This window comes from Rhinolophus sinicus, linkage group LG04, assembly GCF_036562045.2.
Source record: "Rhinolophus sinicus isolate RSC01 linkage group LG04, ASM3656204v1, whole genome shotgun sequence".
Classification (NCBI taxonomy): Eukaryota; Metazoa; Chordata; class Mammalia; order Chiroptera; family Rhinolophidae; genus Rhinolophus; species Rhinolophus sinicus.
The window spans coordinates 23,934,926-23,962,361 of NC_133754.1; positions in this window are offsets into that span (position 1 = coordinate 23,934,926).

Here is a 27,436-nt window from a genome sequence, read left to right on the forward strand (position 1 = left end):
TTATCAAAGACTCAATACGTCTGTAATCAATGCAAAAAGAACTAAAAGAAATTCTGTAATAATCAGAGAAGAAATATAATACATTGCATCATATATATCTAGAACAGATATTCAAATAAACAAAATATCCCAGCTGAATAGTTAAAATGATTGTGTTTCTCTTATATAATCACCTTGGAGGAATATCAAAATTAGATTTTCCCAATTAGGCTCCTCACTATTGAAACTCCGTTCTTTAGTCTAATAATTGGAATAAAGATCTTTATTCTCTATAGAATTAGATACCAAAATAGTTATGTTTTCAGGAATGTGCCAGTAGATATCTCTCACTGTAGGTCTAGTCTATCGTATAATTGAATTAAGCTTATTTGAATTTTGATATTAAAAGAGTGATTCCAAATTTCTATCATGTTACATAGAAATGTTCTGTGGGAGGTGGAGAGCATGGGAAAGGACGATGGGTAAGTTGATTTCAGAGACATTCATAAGCCGCGTAGGTGAGAGTTCACCCAGAAACGCAGGAAAGTGAGAATCAAAAATAAGATAGAGTACTCTGAGGGCACCATGAATGAACTAGCAAAGAGGATATAGAAAAGAACACAAAGAAAGATTGATCAGATGTTTAGAGAACCCCAAAGTGCACCATCTTAGAAGTCAGTTAAGGTCGTTACATGTCCCTTTTTCATTAGGTTTTGGCTGTTCATGATGGAACCATCTCCGGTTCACTGTGTGGGGCATGTGTCACCGTGTGGGACCTGGTAGTTGGCAAGGTCCATTCTCAATATCAAAGATGGAAAAGCATATTTATTTCTTTTTTCAACGCTGGTAGCTAGGCCAGAAATGATGACTTCTGCTTGACAAACCAGAAGTTCCCAACCAGGAGTTTGAATTGTGAGCAAGTGGCACAAAGAAGCAGGCACAATTCAGACTTGTTCTCTGGTGGCAATGGCACCCAGTGTTTAATAGTCAGGGCAGCAGCACTGTCTAACCACTCTTTTCCGATGGCAGGATCTGGACTGGGGTTTGAAATGCCCAGGAGTTCCTAGCATTTTCCAAGGTTGTTTCTTGAGGCTTGCCATTGACTATTGGCCACTAATATCCTTCCCCCCCCAAAAAAAAAAAATAAAAAAAATCCCTTCTCTTGTGTAAATTCATAACCCAGAATGCTGACCAGTATAGAGTACAATGTAAAATGAAAGTGCAGGGCCTCCTGTTAAAAAATTATTTAGAATTTTAAGACAGCAACATCTGAGCATTAAAACAAGCATGAGACCCTTCTAAGCACGGAGTGCTATGCAGTTGGACAGGTTGTACACCCAGGAAGCTGGCCCTGCTGGTACATCACAGAAAGAAAAGCACACTCACTGATAATATTAGGTCAAGAAAAAAATCCCTGAGAAAGTGAGTCCTCAATGGGTTGTTTTGTTTTTGGTGAATAGTTGGTACCCAAAGAATATTACAGTCAGAATCAAACTATCAGTTATAGCTCATTCAACACTAATTGAATTTCCAGTGTACTACTAAGGTTTGGAAGAATTTGCTGTGTCTTTACAAAATAAAGGTTTTTCTTCTGGGTACATTTCATTTGGAAAGTTCTTGGGTGTGATTTATGAACTTTGAGATGGAAACATAAAAAGCGAGCCAAGGGTATTTTAAAAGGTCCAACTCTAACCCCATGTATGAAAGAGGCACAGCAGTGATGCCATTTATTCTGCCACTGAAAGATGACTGTGCATCCATGGTACAGCCACTCAGCTGCCGCTGACACACTCTTCAGAGGTCCTCTCCAGGGATTCTAAATCCCTTAGCAGCCAACACATTCAGTCAGGGCACAAGCCAAGTTCAACCAGCAGGTATGCTTTTTGGGGGAAAGCCATCTGTTTAGATTCCTATCTTAGCAAAACTGCCCAGCTTGGATATGTTCACCCATAAATCTTGTGTCTGAGCTTAAAATTCCATGAGACTTTGTATTTATAGTAGAAGAAAAATCTCACAAAATGGACATCAAGTGAGAAAACTCTGGTAACTGCTTCAAATCATCTGGTGTCAGCACATCAGCCATGTCCTGGTGCCACACTCTGACACAGCATCCAGCACCACCTGACCTGTGCATCCTGGGAAATGGATGTATGTCTAACAACATGCAAGCGGTCAGAGTAGCGACAATCATACATTCTGTTGTCAAACAAAAGCCTTCTGTTTAGCCCCCAAATATTTTTGGACCAGGTCTTACAACTTTTATGTTAATGGAAAGGACAGGGAAGGAAATTTGGAGGGATGTCAGTGGCATGTCAAAGGCAGTGGCAGTTTAGAACACACTTGTAGTGACATGAATAAACCTTTCTGCTACACACAGTCTTTCAACACAGCAACATGGGCTGAGCCGACACATCTGAGGGAGCAAGCTCTGCTCTGCAATCAGAAACGTTAAAATAATACCACTCCTTGGCCCAATGGCAGAGTTACTGAGATTTTCAGCTCGGAATAGAAAGACTGCTTATGTACCTACCTGGCCTTTTCCTCCATATCATACGACCTCCCTGAGTTGATGTTGGTTTATTCAAATTAGTACATAATTGAAAGCAGCTGCTATTTCATAGGTGACTGGAAGTCTTAATATTCTTTGGGAAACATGGAAAATTAAATGAGTTCACATAACTCAGTATCCATTTTTCCACATTCATCTTTCTTAAATTGGTTTTAATTACATAAGTAACTATTTTTATGGAGCACCTACTACATGCTAGGCACTCTAATATCAGCTACTGAGTCCTTTCTGTGTATTCATTTAATCCTCCCAACATTCTATGAGCTAAATATTATGACACTAAAAAAATATGGAAACTTGAATGTAGAAAAGATATATAAATGATCTAAAGTCACTCTAATGGGTGGGAGTGGTAGAATTCAAACTCAGTTCTAATGTTCTTAAAGCTATTTTCTGCTACCCCCGTCGTGTTTGGAGTATCTCTTATATATAAAACATCATGATAGGAGCTAAGAAAAAAAAATCAATATGAAGAAAATGTCCTAGACCTCATACTATTTTATTATAGTGAGGAAGAGGTAAGAATATTTATAAACCCACACATATATAGTCAACTGATTCTTGACAAAGGTCTAAAGGTAATTCAAAGGAGAAAAGGTAATTTTCAACAAGGGATTTCGGAGCTATAGATATTCATTTACAAATTTCATTTTAAAAATGAACCTCAACCCATATTTTGAACCATATACAAAAATTAATTCAAAATGGATCATAGATCTAAATGTAAAACCTAAAAGTATAAAATTTCTAAAAGAAAAAGCATAGGAAATAAAAAAACCTTTGTAACTTGTTTTAGACAAAGATTCCTTAGATTCAACACCAAAAGCCCACTTCATAAAAGAAACAACTGATAAATTGTACTACATCAAAATTAAAAACTTTAGCTCTTCACAGATACTGTTAAGGAAGTGAAAAAATTAGCCCCCGATTGGGAGAAAACACTTGCAAATGGCATATCTGAAAAAAGACTTGTATCTAAAATATATTTATAAATATATAAATTTAATAACAAGAAATCAACTCAATAAAAATACATGGGCACGATATTTGATGGGCACTTCACAAAAAGCATATATGGATATAAAATAAGCACAAGAAAGGATCATTAATCATTAGAAAAAAATTAAAGTCACAATACTATCACTAAACACCTTTTAGAATGGTTAATTTATTTTTCTAATGACAATACTAAACTGCTGGAAAACAATTTGGCAGTTTCTTATGAAGCTAAACATATACTTACCATCTGACTCAACAATCCCACTGCTAGGTATTTACCCAAGAGACATGAAAAGTTATGTTTACGCAAACCCTTGTATGTAAATGCTTGTAACAGATTTATTCATAGTCTCTAAAAACTGGAAAGAACATTAATGTCCACCAACTGATGAATGGATAAACAAATTTTGGTACACCCACAGAATGTAATACTACTTATCAATAAAATTAACAAGCCACCGACACTTGCAATAACTATATGCATCTCAAAGCATTGCACAAAGTGAAAGAAGCCAGATTTTAAAAATGTGCATACTGTATGACTCCATTTATATGGCATTCTAGAAAAGGAAGAACTATAGGGACAGAAAATGGATTAGTAGCTTCCCCGGGGGTGGGAGTGGGGAAATGTGTTCACTACAAAGGAATACAAAGGGACACAAAGGAATATTTTTGAGTGATGGAAATATTCTCCATTTCAATTTTGGCGGTGGTACATTCGTATTTACATATGGCTGTCAAATTTTATTAAACTGTATATCAAAAAAAGGGTGAATTTTGCTGTACATTAATTATATTTCAACAAACCTGATCTTAAATATTCAGCATGTCTGAAAGGAAGGCTATTCTCTTTCTGGTTGAGCCTTGCTGCTTCCCCAGCTCAGAGCAAAGCATCCTTCCCCACCCACCCAGTCTTCAGCAGATGGCTCCTCCATCTCTCACTCCCATCACGCAGTCAGCTTTGATGCCCAGGAAATCTTATTCCTTTATATTTCTCAGAAACATATCGTCCTCCTCATTCCTATTGTCACTTCTTTGTTCCTTCAACATTTGCAGCCTAATTTTTGTCTTGGCCTCATGACAGGCTTTCTTCCCTTGAGTCCCATTCTGCTTCAATCAGCCCCCTACATTCTGGCCTGAATGATCTTTATAAGATGTGATCCTCATCAGGAATATCCTGTGCTCAAAATCTTTAAAAGTTTCCTGTAAGTCCAAGCTCCTTCCACTGCACAGAGCCCCATCCCGTGAATCTTCTGCTGCTTCTGCCTGCATATTTCACGTCCTAGCCTCACTGTGACACACCTCCCAGTTCCTAAACGTGCCACATTGTGCTTTCCTCTTCTGTCTTCACATATTCTGCTTTTTTTTCTTCCTGAAATGTCTTTTTATAAATCTTGTCTCTAGTGAAACCTACTCATCCTTCAAGAGTCTCCTGATTTGTCATTTACTCAGTGGAAACATCTCCCCCACAGCCCCCATCAGGCTGAAATTTGGATGCCCCACCCCTATGCTCTAGCAGTACAGGCTCGCACATTAAAGAGGATGCATACCCCCCCCCCCCCTCCTGCAATTGTGCGTCAGTCGGATAGCCCAATAAATTATGCGCTGCTTAAATAAAGTGGCCATGTATCATATACCCTTGAATCTTCAGCAACTACAGATGTTTGGTACAAGTCTTTCAGATGATTGAACAAATGAACATATAAATATATTATATATGCACATCAGAAAAACAATTGCTTGAAAATTTTACCCTCCTGACCTAAATTTGTTGATATTTTGGCTCTGGGTACACGACTTTCGGAGAAAAGGTCACCAAAAACTTGCATCAGCAATGGTACCACATGGTGCAAAATAATCCTTGAGCTATAAAGGAGCAAATATGCTAAGGCAGGCATGATATACAAAGCAGATCGGTGGTGGGAAAAATACAAGAAGGGTCAGTAAGGTCACTGTCCTATATTTAAAGTCCTCAGTGAAGATTTTCATAGGACATTCATATTATTCATAGGTCACTTCTACTCATAGGTGAGACCCAGCTAGTTTCTGAGCTTGCTGTTTGTGGAACTGGTGGACTCAGGGCAGAGTGGTTCTAGGGGCATGCCTCTGTATCCATTATGCTCTGATTAGCATGGGGATTTGCTTTTTTGGGCCTGAGAGTGGAAGCTGATTTTTTTGGTATGTGTTTATGTGGCTATGCGCTGAAAAGGGGTGAGGGGCAGAGATGAAGAGAATTGGGGCGTGGCATGCCGTCTGAGACTCGGCTCAGTTTGCAGCACTGGTTTCCACCTAATGGAGAAAGGTGTTAGGGGCAGACACTGAATGAAGTGCAGTCAACAAAATCATGGTGTTTTGTGCACAAACAGAGGACTGCTTTAGTGCCCAAGAGGCAACACGCTATGAGGGGAGACGAGAGACTGTTTGTCCATCCCTCCAATTCTACTACAGACCACAGAGATCAGACAGAAAGATATGTGCAAAATCATTTACTGAAACTAAATCAATGTTCCACACTTACATACAGGTTGTTGTTTTGTTGTTGTTGTTTTCTTTTTTATTTTCTCAGAAAGGGAAAGATGGAACTAATTAGGACATTTTAATGCACAATGGAGTGGTTTTGCCACACTTTATTCATCTTACTCAATTTCTTCTCTCTCTCTCTTTTTTTTTCCAGAATTGGGGGAGTGTCTTCTCTATCTGTCATGTTGCAATTTCTAATTCATTTTAGTCAATCTGCTCTCACTGTTTATTCACTGGAAATGAATTAGAAATTACAAAAAATATAGATTATTCATTTTCAACCCAATCATTGTTTGAAACAAATTGTGCTGAGCAGCTTGCTAAATTTTAATCCAATGACATTTTATCAGGTTGGAGTCAGTGAAATTACATTGCATAAATGCTTTGGGGCAAACGGATTAGCAATGAATCCCTGGGAGCCCTCAGAGTGGCCCCTGGTGAAGCACTGTAGGACCCCATGAATACATCAGCAAAGCAGCATTAAACAAAGGGCACCCACAGCAGAGCCGTGATCAGAGGCCTTGCATAGAGCAAATCAAAGCTAAGGAATGGAACACAGTTTGTTCCTTTCTACTTACAGCCAACCCCCAGGGGGCTCCCCAAAATGTATGAGGGAGTCTACATTGAAGAAGGTCATATTCTTATTTTCATTCCTTCTTCATTATATGGCAAGTATCCTGGGCAAGATTAGTTATAATGTCAACAGAACCCAGTGTAAGATGAAAATGCAGTGCCCCTCTTCAAAAAGCAGGAAAAAGTGCTGTTAACTGGTACTGAAACCTTAATTTTTCCCTTTTCTTCTGTGGTCTTTTACTGTGTCATGGTATTTTTTATTTGCTATCTAATGTCATTCTAAGTAAAAAAAAAAAAGTCACATTTTTGCATTATTAGCATGAATTTTACCATTCTTCCTTATATTGTGCAATGCCAGTTTTAAATTGAAGTATAAGAATTTATAGTGGAGTCACTGAAATTGCACACTTTGTATTTTGTAGCTTGTACATGTATACATATTTGTTCTTATCAGAATAGGAAACAATCTGGACCAAACTAATTCAACATTTTTTTGTTTTATTTCTTGATAAATGCACATTGTCCCAAGACTCTCTACCTTCAGCTTGTTGATAAGTAAGGAATACTGAAAGATAAAGGAATTACATGTTTCCCTATTATTATGATGAGTTGTCATCCTTTCCATCATAAGTGGTCATTAATACAGGAAAGGAACACATTTTTTAAAAATATGTAATAGGGTGGTTTAGTTGTTTGACTGTTTTAATTTGTTTATCATTGCCTTCTTTTTACATGTGAAGCTAGTTCTGTTTTCAAAGAGAAAGCATGGTCTCTCAGAGCTGTCAGCACACCCCAGTTTACTCAGTCTTATATAGAAGGATAGACAAAAGATCAAAAGAACAGATTTTAGTGAGACTCCAGAAAAAGACACAAAACCTGGAACAACCTAAATGTCTTTCAGTAGAATAAAGAAAAGGTGGACATGCAATGAAATATTACTCAGCAAGAAAAAGGAATAAACTACTGATATGACCATCAACAAGGGTGAATCTCAAAAATATGGTGAGTAAATAAAACCCGACACAAAAGAGCAAATACTGTCTGATTCCATTTTTATGGAGTTCTAGAACAGGCAAACCTAATCTCTGATGACAGATATCACAATACTGTTTCCTTTGGAGGGGGTTAGAGATGACGGGGAAATGTCCTGATAAAACTTTCTGGAGTGTGGAAATATGCTATATCTTTATTGGGGTGTGAACTACATGTGTATATCCTTTTTTTCAAAACTCGCCAAACTGTATGTACATTTAGAATCTCTGAATTTCACTCTATATAAACAATACCTCATTAAAAAATAAGTTGCTTTGCATTTCTCTTTCCAAAAAATTGTATTTATTCTTGTACCTTTTTGAAGTACATTTTAAAATCAGATTTTCAAATGCCACAAGTATTGTGTTGGGATTGGGATTAAAAAAGCATCACTTTGTGCATTTTGAGGGGAAGAGGCATTCTCGTTATAAGTTATCCCAATCATTGTATTTCTTGTCTTTAAGGTTTTTCTAACATTAATTTCATTCAGGTTATCTCTCTAGAGGATTTCCACATTATTGTTAGGTTCATTTATGTTGCCACACAGCAGCCTACCTGTCTGTCTCCTCGTACCTGCCCCTAAAGAAAGGAGAGTCTGTGAGACGGATCATTTCAGGGACTTTGCTTCGCCTTCGTGCTTACACCATATGTCTCCCTGTTTGGCCCCAGAAAGATGGCTGGTTAGCCAATGACAAGTAAGATTCCCCACGGGGGGGGGGGGGGGGGGAACAACTCAAGCCAGGCACAGTCGAGTGGGGACCAACAGGAGAATCCACGGGGTTCACAGAGGTGGACACACCCCCCACCTTCCCCCAGCTAAGGAGAGCCTCTGCCTCTGTGGCTGCATTCCTTCCCACAACCTGCAGGGGCAGTGACTCAATGATGTGCTTTCCATCTATTCATATGCATACAGGTTTTGTCCCTTGGGGAGGTACATACATCCTGAGACTTACAGTTCTGCTGCCTGCAGGCAAAGGTGATTGGCTTGAATCAGTTTCCTATTGTAATGTATGGGATTCACAGATCTTGAGATTGAGAAGCTTTCTCTCCTTTACTTCCCCACCTAATAATAAAAGCCATGCGTTGTCCCAATTTGGTGTCCAGTCCTTGAGGCTGTCCCTTGGTCTCGCTTGCACTCTATTTTTGGCTACTGTTTTTTCTTAACCCTGCGATGCCCTCCTTTCTCCCCACAACCCTCGTCGTGTGAGATGCGACACATTTTAGGTTATTTACAGTTTGGCTTATTTTAGCATATAAATTGATTCCCTATTTGATTTTTTTATTCATTATTACTGGCAGTGAAGAAATTAATGATTTTTAAAGATCTGACTACCTATTGAATTGTAGCATTAGTTCTAATTTCTCAAAGTTGATTCTCTGCATTTTCTGTATAGCCAATTTTAACTAATCTCTGCAAATATTAACAATTTTTTTCTAATATATATTAGTATTATTTCTTTTTTGGTTTGTTGCACTGACTAAAATGACTACAACATTAACTAGTACACTATTAAATGGCAGTGGTAGAATGTGGCATCCATGTCTCATTTATGAGAATGTTTATTATTTCACTATTAAGATACTTGATCTGAGTGTGTGACAAATATGCACATATCAGATTTAAGAAATTTCTTTCTATTTCTGGGAAGATTTTTTTTTTTTTTTTTTGGTTTTCTTGTTGGCTTAATTAAAATGGGAAATAAATTTTACCTAATTGCCTTGGTCACTATCATAAGACTCATATTTTTTTGTTCCTTAAAATGTTAATGTAAGCATCTATGTTAATAAATATATTAATTTTTAAATATTAATTAATTGCTGAAAAGACAAGGCCCCAAATTATTGGTGAAGAGTCAGCCCCACAACTGTCCTTGCAGCACAGACCAAGGGTTCCTGAGAGAAAACTGATGGAACGGGAAAATCCCAGACTCACTTCCTTTCTCCAGAGGTAGGTGGCCTATAGGGGTGCTAGCTATAGGACCAAACCTGGGGATCCACACTAGAGCTAAAGTGTTAAGGGGAGATGCCTAGTAGCTAGCCCCTGCTGATCTAAGGGAAGCCATCAATTTCTTGTTGCTTGTGAAAAAAGCAATGACAAGCAAGGACTGGTTCTGGTGTTCGAATGCCAGCAAAGATTGGGCAGACCATTCTATTGTTTGATGTCACAGTAGGTTTCCATAACGATGGACTGTCTTTCTTTAGGGTTTCTAAACTTTCTTGTTCCTGGAATTCACATTCAAATTCATGCATGCTTTTGTTGCCATTAGCCCCAGTCCATCTGAAGCTAGCTCAAGAGGATCTAGTGGTCCTAGTGTGCATTTCACCTCAAAAGCTCACACTCACAATGTCCTTATTTAATCACAAAAGTGCTCCCATGGTCCATATGCCTCATGTTGAGAAACATTGCAATAGAGAACGAGAAATTGCATGTAGAAACTGTCAAGAACTGTGAAGGGTCTGAGATGTTACCTGACTTGAGAGCTAATATATTAGCCTGACACAGCTTCCTGGATGTTGGTAGAAGACATAACACTCATTGGTCAGAGGCAAAGGACGTTATTACTCACAGCAAGTAGAATAAACATCTGCATATTTGCCCTGATTACCTGAGCTCCACTTTCCAGATGACATGAAAAGAGCTGGATGACACATTGCACGGGCACATGCAGTGAATTTCATTACAAAAGAGGAATCACGGGTTTAGGGAACCTAAATCTTTTATAATGGAGAGTAAAATGCCTGTTCTTTGCTACAAAAGGAAAAATGATCTCTACCTTCTGAGGTTGTAATCAAACCTGCTCCAGAGAAAACTACTCCCTGTTTTTTCTTCTAAGGCTGTTCACTATATAAACATCCTGGAAAAGATAGCTTGGAACAAAAGGCAGTTACAATCTCGCTCACAAGATTTGCGGAAACGTGTGAGATCCATGGAGAATTATCTATCAACAAAACCTAAAACTCATTTTTAAAAAATTAAAACAAAGAAAACCCATTCCAGCAAGAAACTGCAGAAGAAACACATTTCTCAAGAATAAAAGATAATGTGAAAAATCATAAGTAGTTAAAAACATGATAGGGTACAAAGTTACCGTTGTGTAGGATGAATAATTCTAGAGATCTAATGCACACCATAACGATTACAATTAAAAAATTAAAATTGTATATTTAAAGTGTACAGCATAGTGAAATGATTACAACAGTCAAGCTAATTAACAATCCAGCTCACATAGTTACCGTTTCTGTGTATATGTGGTGAGAACCCCTGAAATCGACTCTCTTCGCAAATTTCCAGTTTTCCAGACAAAATTTGGTGGGCCCGGAGACTCTGCAACACACATCCTGCCAAGTGTGAGGCTCTTGATCTGGTGTCATTTATGTTCCCTGTGCTTGTGTTAGTACTACTGGTGCAGATACCAGACAGCACGGCCTGTTTCCAAGCCTACTGAGTTACACGGATAATAAAAGCTAAAGGACAGCAAGGATTGTAACAATCGAACAGATCACTGGCCCCAGTTACTAGGAATGAAATGGACCTCTCTCTTGCTGCTTCTGGAAGCAATATGTCTGAAGCCCTCCTCACTGCAGTTGCTGTTTATTCCTAGATGTATGAATACAAGTATGCAAAACCCTTGGCTTTGGAATAGTTGACCTAAACTTGGTTCTGACTACGCAAAAGAATAGGGGCCAGGGAGTCATGCTGAGTGCCTGATAGTGATTGTTGGAAATGGCAAGCATGGAAACTGAGAGTAGCTCAGGACAGGACATGAATTGTAATTACCACTTATTTTCCGTTACTGTAGTCATCACTGTTGGATCTGTGGGGCTGGACTTCACTGCCCATTTGAGGAAATGGTGGACTCTGGACAGAATGCAATAACTCCACTAAGTTTTGAAGTTAGCTTTCCTTCACGATGGTTCAAAATAAATCCTGTCTCTTTTCAGTCTTGCTACAATAGGGGTGCAAGCAGAAATGATGAGATGGAGGTGATGATTGATTCAAATTATTGGGGGGCAGGAGAAGTCACCTATAATGTAAGCCTTATTAATGCTATGTCAGAGTCTCGATGCAGTGTTCAAAATTACCAATATTTGCATTCATGTATCTATAAAGTATTTTAGGCTTTAATTTATTTCAGCACATAAAGGACACATTTGTAAAAAGGAGCTTGTAACCATGACCAGAAATGAGCCAAAAAAAATCTGTAAAGAAATTAATCACAAATCACAGCAACAAACGCCCTCATTTTTTTTTCTAGTCCTGTTTAATTGTGTAGGTTTGATTTGCGAGAAAACAGGATTGCCGCTGCTTCAAATGGAGTTATTTTCCATATTTTTCTCATTTGATATGATCTTGGGGAAAAACATAGATATCCCTTAAGAGACAAACAATTCACGTCATGAAAATGGGCTGCATAAAACTGTAATAAATACATATTCAAGGGCATAAATATGTAGTAACACATTGCAGCTAAAAATCAAGTATGCGGTAGAATTTCCTCTAGGGAGAAAAACAGGCTGCATCAAAAGCAATTTACCCTTTCCCTGAAGGCCCTGAATGTCCCACATTCTCAATTCACACTTCCTGCCTTCTGGACCACTTTTGACATTAAGAATTGGTTATATTTTCATATGTTCTTGTTTTCAAATCATGGTGTCACTTCTAGGCAAGTAGGGTACAAATTCGTATCTCTTAGAGCAATCGCTATTGCCTTGCTTTCTCTAAATGCCCAAGATAGTAATTTACATCTTTCTTCTCAGGATGTACAGAATAGATTTTCATCTCCCACTCCAAATGAAGTTTTATCTTTCTGTCCACAATGACAATTGAAAGAAAGCTAAGATCACTTTACTTTTCATGTTTTCTTCAAACATAAATTTTGTCAATACCTTTTAAATTACAACTCATATAACAAAACAATTCTTTGGCCATAATTCCATGTTACAAGCTCCAATCTTTCCGTCAGACACTGATTTCTAAGAAATTGCTGTTTAGGTGAAGGCTGGGTGAAGAAGGCAAAGCACAAGAAGGACCACAACCTTTCTACAAACAAGGTGGAGAACTTTGGGCCCAACCCAGTAGCATCTTGGAGCAAGTTCATCTTTTCAGCTGCACCTGCATTGTCTCCTCCGATACTTAGTTTCTGCCCCAATCCCAAGCTTCCCAGACTTCCGCTAAGTGAGATGGTTATATGTTTGCCTTTCCTCCCCAGCAGTGAAGTCCAAGGGAATGCCTGGTTCAAAAGCTCTACCTCCTTTGCTGAGCTAGAGTTGCTCTGATGATGGAAAAGGTCATTTTTGTTAGATTCTTAACACGGTGCTATATAGGGGTTAGCTGCTCTCACCATCACCATTATTGATATTATTATTATTATTATTATCATCCTACAGCTACTAGAGCGTTTATTTATTTTTTAACTCCTTTTGTTTTATTCTATTGCATTCTGACCTTAAAAAATTGTCCCAATTTTCCTTTTCTTTCAAATTTTGGGGTGGGGATGCTTTAAAAAGATTGCCTAATGTCCTGTTTCATCATATCCTACAAAAAATATACCCTAATTTCAGTTTCTTAATATCTCATTATTCCACAAGAAATCAGCCTTATCTCTTCACTTGGGAAATATTCATCAATGTGTTCAAATAATGACAGATGGATGGATGCTATGAACAGCTTTAATTTGATCTTAAATATTTTCTCAAAGAAATGAAGCAGAGAAAAAGTGGTAAAAGTAATCAGTAAGTGGAATAATTATGACTGAGAATTTTCTGTTGCTTAAATAACAAAGAAACCCAATCCTACAATTTGGGGAGGAGAGATAGTTACTGAAGAAATAGTTAACAAGCTGATAGAAGAGTGATCTGGAAGCCAGAGAGAAGTTCACCTCTTAAAGATAGAATACATCACACTTTTACCTTTTTGAAGAAAATAATAGCTAGGGACCAAACTGGAGTATAGTCTGCTCAGTCTTTGAATTATTTAACTATTATTTAACATAGAATCTGAACAGTTATGGTGGCTGAGGACCAGATTCATGTATTGGTTTAAGTATATCATCTTTGAGTTCAGAGAGCCATAGATTGTACTAGTTCTACTCTTGTCTTCATCATTTACTAGTTAATCCTGGACAAACTACTTACAGTCCCCTTGCTTCTAAAATAAAGATAGTAGAATTTACCTTATATGGCTGATTTAAGAAGAAAATGAAATGTGTATAAATTACTGAGAGTAATGTCCATCCATTATAAACAATATTATCCATTATTCCATTATCGGTCTCCTTAAGTTTTATGAAAATAGTTAGATACATTAGGAGCATGAAATTACTAGTTCTCAGGCAAAAATTTTCTCACATCTACGTAAACATAGAACTACATAAAACTATTTTAAAAAGAGTCGATCATAGAGATTCGAACTCAGATAGCTCTTTGTTTTTTTCTTTAACTCGATCTCAGGTTTGGTGTTGAATTTATCATTTTCCTCAAATCATGGCTCATTAAAACCTTGCAAGATACCTCTCTTGTCTCATTTAATGTTTGATCCCTCCCCCCTCTCCTTTGTTCTCCATACCATTTTTTCCTTCTCTTGCTATTCAACACACACAAACACAGTGGCCTATTGTGTTTGCTTATAGGTAGTCTTGAAAAGAAATATTGGTCCTTGTATGTTTGTATCATTCTTAATTTACACAAATGATAAACTATAGACCTTAGTCAGTCATATGCGTTTTACTCTATACTATGTTTATAAAATCTGATTGTGCTTCTGTGTATACATATAGCTCATTGTCTCTGACTGTTGTATAGTATTCCATACACCGACAACATTTTACATATCTACTCACCCAGATACAATCACCTAAGTAGATCTCAATGTCCTGCTATTACCAATGTACTGCTATTACCATAAATATACGTGTCCATACTACCTTATGGAGCTGCAAATGAGTGTTTCCTGGAATGGGATTCTTGAGTAAGAAAAGACCATAAGTGATTGCACTAACATAGGTACATCGTTTTTTAGAACGATTTACTATTTCTTCATAGCAACCTTGCCATTACTCAAACATTTCTCATTTTTGCCAATCTAAGTATAAGAGATTTCAATTGTTGTTTTATTGCACATTCTTCTGACCCCTCGTGAACTTGAGTTTCTGTTTACATACTTACCTGCCATCTCTATTGACTCCTTCTTCAAACATCCTTTACCTATTTTTCTATAGGATTCCCTCTCTAACTCTTATGGAATTACAGGCTTGGCGTTTATATTTTAAATGCTAGTTTAGATCATGCAAATATCTCTTTCAACTGTTATCCATGTTGACCATCTTTATGTTGTTGTACATTGAGCAGAAGATTTTATTTTTATGTAGCCAATCTATTATTTTTTTTATGATTTATGCTTTTAAGATATTGTTTAAGAAATACTCTTCCTACCTCCAGCCAAAGTCACAAAAAGATTCCTCTGCCTTTCTTCCATTAGCTTGTCCAAGATAAACAAAGCTGGACATTAGTTAAAGTGATAAGAACAGAATTTAGTCAGTAATACTGTTGTAATGAGGAAAAGGGTTCAGCATGAACTGAACTCAAATAGACTTGAAACAAAAGTTTGTAGACTTTTTAAAGGCTGGGCTATGCTAGGGAAAGGCCCTGAGGAATGTAAAGGAGTTAGTCCATGTGACTAAGACAACTGGATCTGTTAACTGGCACTTATCTGGAGGAGAAACAAACTTCTCCTACGTTTAGGATTGGAGGCCATGGTGCAAATTGAAACAAGGCTCGCATGGACTTTAGGTCCTTACCTTTCCCCAGGGAGTGGGAGAAAGAACCAGAGTTATCTCCTTGAGTGTTAGCATTTTAGAGAGACAGCTCTCAGGTCATTTAGGAAAGAGTTTGCGGTGGTAGTTTGAGAAAGAGAGACAGAGACAGAGAGAGACAGAGACTAGAGAGATATATTGACTGATTGTAAAAAATTAGCTGACATGGTTATAGAGGTTGAGAAGTCCCCAGATGAGCAGTTGACAAGCTAGAGGCCCAGGAGAGCCAATGTGTCGTTCTAGTCCTAGTATGAAGGCCTGAGAACTAGGGGAGCTGATGGTGTAAGTTCCAGTCTAAAAGCTGGCATACTCAAGGCTCAAAAGAGCCAATGTTTCAGTCTGAGCCTGAAGGCTAGAAAAAAATAATGTCCTAGCTAAACCAATCAGTCAGGAGGAGTTCCCTTTTATTCAAGGGCGAGTCAGCCTTTTTGTTTTATTCAGGCCTTCGACTGATTGGATGAGGCCCACCCACATTACAGAGAACAATCTGCTTTACTCAGTCTACCAATTCATATATTAATTATATCCAAAAGCACCCTCACAGATACACCTAGAATAGTGTTTGACCTAATATCTGGGCACCTTATGGCTCATACAAGTTGACACATAAAATGTCACTCGGTCTTATTGGCCTATCACCAGGTTTTGTCTGGAACAAACAGTAAATTCTAGCAATGTTGAGCTTTCTTAGGTAAGCATTTTAAGGCGAGTTGGGGTTATTTTAGGGACACAAAGCCAAGCTAGAGTTTGGTCTTCTCTTAGTGCAGAGATTTGGATGGAGTCATTATGTGTCTAGAGTTCTGCAGTTCTCATGCTTTAGAATTTACTTTCAGATTAATCTATATGGAATTAATTTTTATATATTTTAGAATGAATAATACAATTATTTTTCTCCATAGATTAATCCACTTTTCCCAACATCATCTAATAAATATTGTCTCTTTTCCTTACTGTCTTATGCTATCTCCACCATATTCTTATGTCTGTGTCTGAATTCTCTCTTCTGATCCTTTGATATATTTACTTGTTCCTCCACTAGAGCCATACTTTTGTTGTTACTTTGGCTTTTTAATTAATTCAGTGGTTGTAGGGCAACTATCACTTCTTTGCTCTTTTAAAAAATTATTTAGTGATTTGCAGAATTTGTTTTTCTAAGTATGGTTTAAAATCAGTGTGTCAAGTGCCGAAAAAAAAAAAAAAAAAAGCTATTGCGGAAATATTCACTAGAATCGTATTGAAGGTATAGAGCAATTTGGGGAAAACATAATTTTACAACCTTAAATAATCCCATACATGAAAATGACAAAGCTCTATATTTTTTAAGGTCTTCTTTTGTTTAGTAATACTGTTTATAATCTCTATAAGAGTCTTGTAAATTTCTTTTTGGTTTAATTCCTAAATACAACATAATTGTTATTCATGTAAGTATCTTTTTTATTGTTTTTTAGATCACTCACATTGGCATTAACGAATAATGAGGATCTTTAAATTTATCTTGTATCAGTAACTTTGTTGAACTTCTGCATTAATTCTAAGAATTTGTTCTTCAGTTTTATTTTATCAGATGATACTCTCGTCTGTAAATAATAACACTTTTACTCCTTGCATCCTAAGTGTCATCACTTGCCCCTTTATCTTCTCTTTTGTGTTTCCACTGGCCAGGATTTTCAGTGTTATGTCGAACTGGAGTAGCGCTGGTAGTCATCCTTGTCTTGTTTCCAACGCTGAGAGGCTGCATATAAAATGTAACTATAAAGAATGGCAGTGATGTGGGGTTTTCTGCTAGATTAAAAAATAATTAATTTTAACCTTTTCCTTCATTCTGTATTTTTGGTATGCCTCTATTCAATCATGATAAAATATTAAATAATGATTTCCTTATGATTTCATATTCATATGAAAAATTGAAATGAGCCATCATTTTTTTTTTACTCCCTGTATTCTGTTTTGGTATATATTTATTGTAACCTCATAAAATAATACATGTGATGGATAAGTTTTTTCTGTACCTTAGCTGGCATTCTACTTTAAGCACTTTTATTAAAGAGAATATGTCCTCAACATTGGTACTTCATCATTCTTTCTAAATTTGAGAAGCAAATACTAAACATGTTTTTAAAATATGTAAAATAAAATATATGTACATCCGCTGATGAGTTTCACATCTAATTCTGCCAAGTTAGTAGGGATTGTGCGTGTATGAGCGTGTGTGTACATACACACATTTATACATATATACCTATATATAATATTAATAAACCTTGCTCCTAATGTACATGGAATTTTTAAGATACAGTTCTGAAATGGCTTTGTGTAATTTTGATGATCTTGTTTAATAAGGCATTGAAAAACAAAACAACAAATCTGAATTAAATATCCACTCTTTAAAGTCGAAGGCAAAGGCTATCCACATGGAACGCTGAAAAATAACCAGCTTTTAAATTCTGTCCTTTCAACAATACAACTGCACTTTCAAATGCGCTTTGTTGTTTTCTTTTAATTCACTAAAATTAATCTTATAGATGTAGATGCCAGATTTGCATTAATTAAAACTCTACTGTAGAAGCCAGGCTTAATTGCAATCAAATTTGCTTAATTATGCATGGCGAGAGATTCCCAAACGAGAAAGGTTTTAGTAAGGATTTTGGTTTTTTGCATTGACAAAATAAATTGAAATTGTCATTTTTTGTGTTTTATGTAACACTTGTAAATAATTTGTGGAGCACCTTAAGTCTTCTATGTAAAGCAATGTTATTGCTTAAGTAATTATAACAATCTGCATTTTTCATTGTTAATTGTGGGTGTCAGACTCATTAATTTTAATTTAGAGACTGTAATGAAATTAAGAAAATTTTATGCTGATCTGCTGAAACTTGTTTTACAGGAAGTTGTTTAATGCAACTAAAGTTTGAAAAAGTCAAGGCTCATTTTTGTAATTTGTATTTCAACCAATATAATCATTCCACAACAGTTTTTCAGTAAAATCTGGCTTCAACAAATGCAGATCAACTTTATGAATAATTTTGTTTTTTAAAAATCACTTGATGTTTCAAATACAGCAATAATTAAATTCAAATGTAACTTAGAATTATACCTTTGGTTAAACAAAATCTGCCAACATTAGAATATAGTTCTGTGTCATCTGTTTTCTATAGGCGATTATGTTATTGGAGGAAGAAAAAAGACAGACATAACCAAAAATCAATTCAATCATTCTTAGATCAATGGATTATCAGTGCTGTTTAACTCATATTTCAATGTGGTTCATCCGTAGTTATTTTATCTCGGATATCTGTCATATCACATAGCTTTAAATATATCTGTAATCTTACTTGATTTTTAAATATGAATTTAAAACAAATTAATTCATTTGGAGATTAGTAAAGCATACATTTTAAATAAAGAAAGTTAATGACAAGGAAAAATAATAAATGTTTTTGATTTTCACGTTAAATTTTGCTCTTGAAGCCTGTTTAAACTCTAAGTGGTATAATTATTAATATAAAAATATAATACAAACAGAAAATATTTTTCATGCTTATTTAGTAGCGAGTCAATTCTTAAAGAAATCAGCTGAAGAGCCTTCACCTCAATTATTATTCATCCAATTAAAAATTCCAAAACAATTACTATAATTCTGCTTAAAAACAAGCATGAAAATTTGGTAGTCAAACACACTAAGAATTGTTGAATTTCTCAAGAAGAGAAATGACAAAGCAAAGATATCCCACAACTAAGGCTCACCTTTAATTGCAGGTCTTTTTAAATTAAGTTATTCTGCAGAAATGAAATAAATCATCATGAGGGTCTTAGCAATGCATCACTGCATGTGATACACTACAACAAGGTACCAGTGGTGGGTCAAAAAATGTTTCCTTTTGTTTACTCGATAGGAGACATAATAGAGATAAGGAATGCCTAGGCAAGATACCAAATACTAAAATAGGTATCTAAAGGCGTTTTCCTATAACTCAAAATGAGAAAAAGACAGTGTGGCTCAATGTCTCATAAATTGACAGTGAAAATTCAGAAGAGCACTTTTTCATTCAAGACTTTAGTTTGAGGATTACTTTTTCATGTTAATTATTCTGACAAAGGTCTCAAAATCTGTTCATTTTCTATTTTTTCACAAAAATTATTTGATCCCTATTCTTTTTTTCCCATTCTTAATTCTAACCAATTTTTACCAGCCCCTGGGGAACCAAAACTATTACACCAACTAATTTTTCTATGATTTTCTGTGCCTGTCTTTAGGATATCATAAAGGACTTTTTATTGAGATGCATCAATATTACCCTGTGAATAAGTAAGATTTAATATTCTATTATTTTTGTCAAGCCCAGATACTATGTACTTACCAATGTACTAAATGAATGTTTTCTGATGCTCTTTACTCTTTAGAATAATTTTCTCTATTAACTATGCTTTTATCTTTATGTTTAAATCTTCATTTTTAGTTTGCTCTCTCATTAAGAAGTCGTTTCTTTACTCTCTTATCTCCATTTTCACTCTCTGTTTCTGATTTCTAAGCACTTTTTCCATCCATATTTTTACTCCTTTCTGTCACTCTTTGTTGCCCATATTCTCAATTCCATTCTCTGTCCCATTTCATCCTGTCCTCTCTGCCCCTGGTTTCACCCAGAGATGCTATTATGGTGATTGATTTACACAGTGAAGAACATTCCATAGGTATCATATTGCTGTACAACATACACATCCCATACAACAATAAATCTAAAAATAACTAGCAAAAGGAGACGTTTAAGTTGAGAGTTAGAAGTGCTAACAGGGTCAACTGGTACAGTCATTGTGTGGATGGTGGTTTCACTACCTTGGAGACAAATGGGCAAGAGCCAGTGGAGCTGGGCACTCATGATGAAACCAGTAATAAATCAGACACAGAGTATAAGCATGAATCAAATTACTATACTCAAATAAGAGCTAGGCACAGACTTGAAAGGAAAATATGTCATTTCTTTCCCTTTCCCACCATATCACTTCCATCCATCTTTTGTCGCTCTTACTTGATGCCTTTCTTTCTCATTTCCACCCTTATTTTTAAGTTTCCCTTATTCTATAATTTTCTCAAGAAACAAGATTCATGCCCTAATCCTGAAATGCTGATGCTTTTTATTAAATGTGATTTGATGTGTTAAAACCAGATTTCAATTCTCTAAAGAGTCAAGTGTGTAATGATGAATAACATCTGTATATCTTAAGACATGAAAGCCCATTCACAATACAGAAATGAACAGACTTAACATCCACAGATAATTTGTAATCTTCATATGGACTCTAATAAGAACACTCTATCACTTGCAGGAAGATGTCGCCTTTTTGCTCTCTTCTGTTCCTAGACTCACATTATTTCAATTGTTCTTTCAATCATTCAGTAACCACCCTCTACTCTGGTGTAGCCACAAATGCCTCTGTGTTAAACCACTTGTGAGACATATTAAGCACAACCTCAAACAATGCAGTGAAAAATTGATTCGTGTGAAACAATAGCACCAGACAGAATGAACTAGCTGTTCTCTTAAATGGGCCACTCCTTTCAGGCCAAAACCCAGGCTGGTTTTAGAGGGAAAGAAAAACAATAAATAGATGTTGTCAACTTCTGAGTTTTTCTCTAAGCAATTAATTATTTTCCTTTTATTATGGACAGATTCAAACATATAAAAAAGTAAGGAGAATAGTAAAAGGAATTCCATGTGCCTATCACGCAGCTTTATCACTCATTTTTCCTCCCTCCGAGCTCTCTCACTGTTATATCTCAGACGTATTATATAATCCCAATGCACCTTTCACCAACTGTTATCTTCTCTTTAATTTTAAAAAAGAGTTCTTTACCTTTCAAATATCAGTTAAAATTACTCCAAAGTTGTGTCATTTCAATTAATAAAAAATATTGGGCAACTGTCTAATGTGTACAAAAAACTAAGCCAGCCACTCTAGTGAGCATCTGGAAAGTTTAACCAACATTCTTTTAAGGTGCCATCCATGTGCCCCACCAGCAGAAGTATCAGGTACCTCTCATTTTGTTTATTAGGGGTTCCTTAGTGGAAATTAATTTGCATTTGTTGGTTTTCTCTAGTTTAAGGGCACAGTTAGTGTTTATTTAGAACTCTCCAGTCATTAAAATTTAGTGGTATCTCTTCTACTGTTATATCACATACAGGTTTTTTTGTTATTATAAGATTATCTCTCTTTTATTCCTTTATTTTCATTTAGCTAATTTCAGGAATACGTGGGTTATGTGTACAAGCTAAACTTGTATGTTCTCACTTTAATGTTTAAGCAATTTTTACTGGAGCATTGATACTTAAAGTTAATGACACATTCAATGTGATAATGGTGGGATTCTGATTTGGCAAAGAGGAGAGAAGAAAAATTAAATTAGAGAACAGGCATAAGGAAAGCACTGCTTATACCTAATATTAGTTTCTCTGTTCTGTATCTGAATTTTTTTCTTTATATTAACAAAGCCATATTCCCAGTACTATCTCTGTATTTTGATTAATAATATATTTGCAATTGATGGAGAGATTGAGCAGAGAGGAATTGTAACTATACCATATCCTCTACACAGTTTCTTTATTTTCTGAGAAAATGTCATCTACAAAATATACTGCCCTTTTACACTATTTATAATGAAAATTTTTCTACATCTGTCTCAGGAAGATGTAAAGTAGGAATTGTGTGGGGGTAAGATGAAACCATCAGCTGCATAATACTGGAGGAGAAAAATATCTTGACAGAGCAAGCTGTAGGTGACCTATGACTATATTCAAAGCAGATGAGACTGTTGAGTGATCTATAGAGATTACTTCTTCTCATATTTTGATCTAGTTGTACCCTAATTGATTTGTTTATAAGCCACAGAAACCAAAGTTGAGTAACATAAAATTTTAAAAGAGGAATTTAATAGAAGAATATTGGGCAGCTCACAGAAAGAAAGTGAGGCCAGGGAACTAGGCTTAGAAGTTGGGCAGGAGCTGGGGCTCCTCTGGGAGTCTGGGTTCATCCACTCACCTCTTTTTCTGGCCAACATCATGGGAATTGTGGAACTCCAACCATGCCCCTTGCTTGCATCACTCTACACAGTTCCCAGTCCCTAAAAGTCCTTCTGGCTAAATCTTTCTGGTGCCAGTCCTTGCTTATGTCAGCCTGAAAAGAGGAAGCTTCTGGCTGAACAGACTTCCAGAGAGCCCCTCCTTCCACCCTACCTCTTCACTCTGTGGGAGAACATGGTACCCTGATTATGATGCCACCAGGGGATAGGGTAATTCCCACAGGGGATGGGGTAATTGCCAGAAGGAAACCTGAGCACCGTAAATAAGGAAGAATGGCTGCTGGAAAGACAAAATAACAAATGATTACTACACACCATTATCTTTTTTATCTATATGAATCTATTAGTAATGATTGCAAAGGTGAGAAAACAGCACACTTTAGTGAATAGTTTGAGAGTAATCAGTTGCATTGTTATTAACTCTTTTTTCTTTAAGCCTCTTCTGTCTTGAATAATTCCATTCTCAACATTTTGCTAAAATATTACTATCTTGCTCTCCACAAGAGTGAACCCTCCTCTGTGTAGTCTTTCTCAACTCTGCCCGATCTTCTTCAGCATCCCCTGAAGTACGCTGCACCCCAAAACAGTTTGCTCATTACATTCATCATTGAAAACATGTGATTGTGAACAAGTGATGCTATGGGAGGAGTCTATACAACATTGTGATCACTCTTCACTATGTTTCTTTTTTTAACCAAATAATACAGTATTGAAAATTTAAAACAAAAAAATCCAGGCTAGGAATGTGTCCTCAAAACAGGTATTTCTAAGTGTGAATTGCAATTTCTAATAACAATACTTAATATCTATAAAGTAAATAACCTTTTTATTTGATTGTCAGAACAACCATGTGAGCTTGGCATTATATTCCCTAATAAGCAAATGAAGAAAAAGAAGCAAAGAAACTAAGCAATTTGCTCAAGAATGTGCTAAATGGATACAAAAAAGCAGAATTCAAGTCTAAGTTTCTGAAAGTGTGTTTGATGTTTTTTCGTAAGCACGAGGAGGAGATGGCTAGGGAGGGAAGAAATTGAAAGGGGGCAATGGTTTATACAAGAATTGCCACTTAAGCTCTTTATTCCTAGTTATGCATTGTATTCATTCATTTAATCAATCAATACTTATTGAACCCTACTATGTGCCAGGCACTATCCTAAGTACTGATGACATATCAGTAAACAATGGTAGATAAATCCCTTCCCTTTGGAACTTACATTTCAGTGGGAGAAGAATATGTATTATGTTAGATGGTGATGAGTGCTATATATAAATACAGAGAGGAGACTAGGGAGGGTTAAATTGGTGTCTTCTGTGGGGGCAGAGATTTTAAATAAAGCAGTCCAAGAAAGTCCCAATGAGAATGCAGCATTTGAATAACAGTCTGAGAAATGTGACATGATCCCCATCCTTGTCTGAGGAAGAATATTCTAGGCAGTGGGACTATCAGGTGCAAAGGCCCCAAACAGGCATATGGTAAAATATCTGAGTAACAGCAAAGAGGCTGGTGTGGCAGAATCAAAGTGAGAATGTAGAGAGTATAAGGAGATGAGGTCAGAAATTTAATCACTACATCATGTAAGGCCCAAATATACCATTATAATAATTTTGGCTTTGTTCAGAGTGAAATGGGAAGCCTTGGAGGAACTTCTTCGAGAGTGATATGACTTGACTCTTTTAAAGGACCACTCAGGTTGCTCTGTGCAAATTATAGACTGCTGTGGGATAAGGGCAAACTCGGTGGGAAATTGAGGAGGTCACTACAGTCATCCAGAAGAGAGAAGATGGTGACTCAGATCACGACAGGAACATAGATGGCATTGAGAAGTATTCAGATACTAAATATATTTTGAAGGTAGTGTCACAGGATTTGATGTTAAATGGAATGTGGGGTCTGAGGGAAAAGGAGAAGTTGAGCATGACTTCATTGAGATGTAGGCAAAGCCAGCTGCAGGGAAAATCAGGAGTTTAGTTTTGAAAAAGTCAAGTTTGAGAATCTATTAGATGTCTATGTGTCGATCCTGCAAAGGCAGTTTGATTTCAGTGGAGAGATTAGGTTACAAATATATTTGAAAATTGTCTGCATATTGATGGCGTTTAAAGCCATGTGCCTTGTGAAATATCAAGGAGGAAAATGTAGGTAGAGAAAAGATGAAGTTCAAAGTCTAATCCCTGGGTAATCCCAGAGCTATGAGACTAGGACCAGGAATAACAGAGGAAAGCAGAAGCACATAGAGTCCTAGAAAACAAGTGAAGATAGTATTTCAATGAAAAGAAGCAATGGTCTTTGTAAAATGCTAATAAATCAAGTAAAAGGAGAATCTGAAAACTGACTACCAAGATTAAGCAGCACTGGGGACCACAAGACAAGTAGAGTCAGTGTGTGTGTTTGGGATGAAGGCCCAGGGGTAGGGAGGCTGATTAGAGTAGTTCAAGAGAGAATGAGAAAAGAGGAGTTGGAGACGGAGAATAGAGACCACACTTTTTAAGGAGTTTTGTAGTAAAGGGCTTCAGAGACATAAGAAGTTATCTTGAAAAGAAAAAACCAAGAGAAGAGAAAGAACAAAGAAAAGGTAATTTAATATGGGAGAAGTTGTAGCCCATTGCTTAAAGGAAGAGATCCAGGAGGAAAGGAATAGCACTTGCTGCAGAAGAGAGGGAGAATGGCTACATCAATGTTTTGATATAGACCAGAGTAGACAAGTAAAGTGGTGGCATTTTCCAGGAAAGTAGAGAGTTCATCCATAGTAACAGGAAAACAAAAACAAAAACATCGGAGCAAATGGTCACAGATACAGAGGTGGGTATGGTGGTGAGATTTAGAGTTCTATTTGGATTGCTTCTAGTCACTCAGTGGACCAGGAAGCAGCGTCATCAGTGGAAACACAGAGGGTTCTATGTTTAAGTATGAGATTATTAGCTTTCATTACTGTAATGAGACAGTCTGAGGTATTTGAGAAATGACTAAGGGAGGGTGGGGGAGAAGATCAGGAGGAGAGTCAAAGACTTGAGAGTCAAACTTTGCCTCCTTCTGCCTTTACTGCCAAGTACTCCTGTCTTACTGTCCTCCACCCCAACACACCCCCATACTGACACCCCCAGAAGGACCACACAACACTAGAGCAGTTGAAGGGATCTAGCAATTAGCTCATTCAACCATCTACCTTCTTAGTATCCCTTGTCAAGGCTTTTAAACTTGTTTCCGCTGCCTAGAACTCTATTCTCCCAGATCTTTGCATGGATTTCCCATCAATCTGATTTCAGTTCAAATATCCTTTTCTCAGAAATTGCTTCAGATAACCTGCTCTGGTCTGAATGTTTGTGTCTCCTCAAAACTGGGAACTAGCCCCATATCTCTAGGTCTTGGGTTTCCTTTTACACGTAATATTAGGAGGCTGGAGTTTTTGATGAGGTAATTATTAATCTTTATTCCTGCTCTCAACTTTTAGGATGATTTATATTTATATGAATTCAACTTATAAATTTTTTTAAGTGTTATACCCAGTGTCTTCCTGGTTGTTCTCCTTTGGATATACCCTTGAGACTCAGTATTGACACCCGTTTTTTTTTATTTTGTTTTTTTTTTTATTTTATTAAATTTATTGGGGTGACAATTGTTAGTAAAATTACATAGATTTCAGGTGTACAATTCTGTATTACATCATCTATAAATCCCATTGTGACACCCGTTTTCTTAGCACTTCGCCTTGGTGTTTGTCTTAGTTTCCTGTGGCTGCTGCAACAAATTGACACAAACTTTGTGGTTTAAAACATTGTGGCTTAGAAACTTATTCTCTCACAGTTCGAGGCCAAATCCTAAATCATCAGTATCACTAAACTGGAATCTCAGTGTCCACAGGGTCGTGCTCCTTCTAGAGGCTCTAGGGAAGAATCAGTTCCCTGCTTCTTCCAGCTTCTAGTAACTGCTGGCAATCTATAGCTTGTGGCCGCATGACTCCAATTTCCTCATCTGTCTTCATGATCATCTTCTCCTCTTTGTCTGTCTGTTTGTGTTCAAATCTTCCCCTTCCTTCTTCTTATAAGGATACATGTGAATGCAGTTAGGATCCACCCTTATAATTCAGGATTATCTCCCCATCTCAACATCCTTCACTTAATCACATCTGGAAAGATCCTATTTTAATATAAGGTAACATTCACAGCTTCCAGAGATTAGGACATATAATATATCTTTTGGTGGGGTGTGGAGATTTTTCAGCCTACCACAGTGCTCAAAAAAATATCTTCCTTGTGCAACGTCGTATTTATTTGTCAAAATAAGCTAGGTTATGCTGTGGCAACAATACCAAAACAACCTGAAATTTTAGTGACTTCACATATGAGAGTTTTTCTCTCATTCATGCCCATGTCAAATGTGGAGGGGAGAATTCTGTTCCATCTTATCCTTCAAGGACTCAGGCATCTTTCATCATGGGGCTCCACTCTCCACCTGGTCTTTGGTACCCTTTCCAGACAGATGGCAGATGGAGAAAGAGAGAGGATCACACATGTGAGGTTGTAAGATGAACACTAGCAGCCCCTGATACAGGGTCTTTTGGCACATTTTCCATTCTTCATGGGGTGGACTGTATCATTTTTCAAAATGTTCATTGCCCCATCCTGGGATGCCCCACCCTTTGGCACCCTTCCTTGGAAGATGACTGCTTATCTTCACTCTGTTAAACTCAAGCATGTCCATAAACTACTTTGGCCAATGAAAGGTAAGCAGAAGTGACAACTCTGGTCAAACAAGTCTGCCCTTGGCCAGAACTGTCATGGGTCCACTCCTACCTTTAGGAGAGGCCAATAAATGTCTAGCTGGGTGAACGGGAAAAAAGAAGAGAATGCAAATGTTGGTGAATCCCAAAATTCTCTGCTACAACA